The sequence below is a fragment of the Scylla paramamosain genome, chromosome 30 (genome assembly GCF_035594125.1).
Source record: "Scylla paramamosain isolate STU-SP2022 chromosome 30, ASM3559412v1, whole genome shotgun sequence".
In the NCBI taxonomy this organism is placed as follows: domain Eukaryota; kingdom Metazoa; phylum Arthropoda; class Malacostraca; order Decapoda; family Portunidae; genus Scylla; species Scylla paramamosain.
Genome location: NC_087180.1, coordinates 19,231,615 through 19,234,114, shown reverse-complemented (window position 1 = coordinate 19,234,114; position 2,500 = coordinate 19,231,615). Strand labels below are relative to the sequence as shown.

The following is a 2,500-nucleotide window of genomic DNA, read 5'->3' as shown; positions in this document are numbered from 1 at the left end:
GGTCCCTTACTGGTGGGTCATGTGTCTTCCTCCTCCTCCTCCTCCTCCTCCTCCTCCTCAAAGCGTCTAGGAAGAAAGTTGTAGCCAGCTGTGTAGAGGACTGACTGTTTTTATTTTAGATGGGTTTACTTAATACGTGGTTTCTGAAAGCCGAAGCGATTTAGAGGCAGATATAACGGAGATAATGAGGTACGATTTCACAGTCGCTTCCTGTCGATGTGATCGTTTACAGTGACAGGTGATTTCACTATATATATATATATATATATATATATATATATATATATATATATATATATATATATATATATATATATATATATATATATATATATTTTTTTTTTTTTTTTTCTTCTTCTTTTTTCGCGGCGTTGTTTCTTTTTAATTCTGATCCTTTTGCCGATTAAAAGAAAAAAAGGCTTGTAGCCACCTGTAGCACCTGTAGCATCAAGACCACAAAACGAATCTCCGGTGACGCTGGCTTGGGAGATGTGAGGCCTCCCTAATGGAGTTTGCCAATACATTTTATCTTTATGCAAATAACACAAGTTCTTCACCCCTTGTAGTTGTATTATTTCCTAAATCATATATGAAGATTGATTAACAGTACATCAACACTTTGTAGGATATAACAGTAATACCAGAAGACTTAAGAATAATTTGCATGGCGGCGTGAACTTACTTTAGGTCAGCTCACGTGTAGGGAAATCGGGAAGCTTGGCCATCGGCGCTTCCCTAATGTCGTTTCTTGCCTTCTTATTCTACTCTGTCCATTAAATTCTTCCGCTGCCTTTCTCGAATACTATTTTTTTCTTTTGTATCTTTTGTTCATTAAAAGTACTTGTCCTGTAATATTTTCTCCTAGCTCTATAATGGCAGTGGTTCTCAACTTTGTGTACCCCATGCACACCTTTTACCATATATCAGAATGTCATCTCCCCCTCCTTTCCAAGATCGTCTGCCTCAAAAAGTGCATTCCAAATAACATGCACATAATACTGAAAGGGGGTGGGGGTGCTCGTGACAGGAGGCTAGGTCTAGGACTCTAAGCAAAGCGTAAGGATACTTGCAGACGGATCATTGTTTTGGCCATATTATCGTGCTACACAGGTTGAAATTATTGTACTTCTGGTAAAATTATCGTACATATGTAATTATTCCAAATATTATGCAAAACTGCCACTTTCCAAATACAGCAGAATTTTACCAGAAGTACAATAATTTCAACCTGTGTAGTACGATAATATGACCAAAACAATCTGGCAACGCTGACTGCTGCCTAACAAGTTAACCAGTGTGGCGCGTCTATAAGTGGTGTTGGTACACGTCTGTTTCAACTCCCAGCCTGACAGATTTTTTTTTTTTTTTTGTGTGTGTGTGTGTGTAAACATGCCTACACAGTGGCTGCCAAGGCTTACCCATGAGTTAAACCTTCTTCAGTTGGTAATGAGGAAGGCGTGGGCTCTAGCAGTGGACACCCGAAGGCAGCAGTGGGTGAAAACAAGCAAAATAAAGAAAAGATTGGCTGTGAGAAGGTGCTAGACAGCCAGCCATAGTGACAAGGAGGCAGGAAGGTAGCACCACCGCAGGGAAGGTAAGGTCAGGAAGTGTTAGAATAAATTTAGGTAACTTAACGTAACTTTTTAATGAATAACTGAACAATCCACGGTTTTAACTCATTTTAACGCATCTCACCTAACCTCCAGCACAATATATCCCTGTGTCAGCCTCGTCTCGTTGCTAAAAACCGTAAAATTTAACTTAATGAAAATGTAAACAATCTGGGTCGTCTCTATTTACCAGCCATTATCTATCTTATTTGTGAGTGTTTTAAACCAATACTGTCGCAAAGCGGAGCCACATGACCAAGCTTTAATATCCGCTCGTTAGATATACCTGCCATTACTTAGTTTAAGTTTGACGAGGGTTTAAATGAGTGAGAAGGGTTGGTCGTCCCCTCCACTGGCCCCCCCAACCGCCATCTTGGATAAGGCTCCCCAGCCCCCTCCGGTTCCAATATTATTTTTGTTATTTCCTAAGTATTTTATTTCGGCTTGTAGCTAAGATTTTATGGTTTGTAAAAATATTTCGTTGTTTTTTAAGTTATTTGAGCGCGTGTGTTGCGTGAAAAGTGGTGATTTTGGCGTTGTTTTTGTGTAAATAAGAGGGCCGTTTTCGGCATTTTTTTTACGGTCCCAAACCTAAATTTTTTATTTCAGCCTGTACTAGGTTCTTATTGGTTTTAAAAAATAGTTGGTGTTTTTTTAAGGGTGTTGCCGTCCTGCTCAGTGAAATGCGTGCACCGTACACTTGTTTTTATTCGTGTTCAACTTCCAATAATATTGATTTTTTTTTTCGGTAGATTTTTCATTTGTGCTTGTAGCTCACTTTAAATGGTTTTAGAAAATAGTTCAGATTTTTTAAAGTGTTTTCCATTATGTTTAAGCCAGAATAGGTGGACATTTGAACGATTTTAAATGGGGTGAATGTTTCAACAGTT

At 38.6% G+C, this 2,500-nt stretch overlaps 1 protein-coding gene across 1 annotated transcript in view; it reads left to right on the top strand.

Annotated features, from left to right (window-relative positions):
• The window catches only part of LOC135115987 (uncharacterized), a 16,369-nt gene that overhangs the window by 8,714 nt on the left and 5,155 nt on the right, over positions 1–2,500 (top strand). The gene's annotated exons all lie outside the window — the stretch shown is intronic.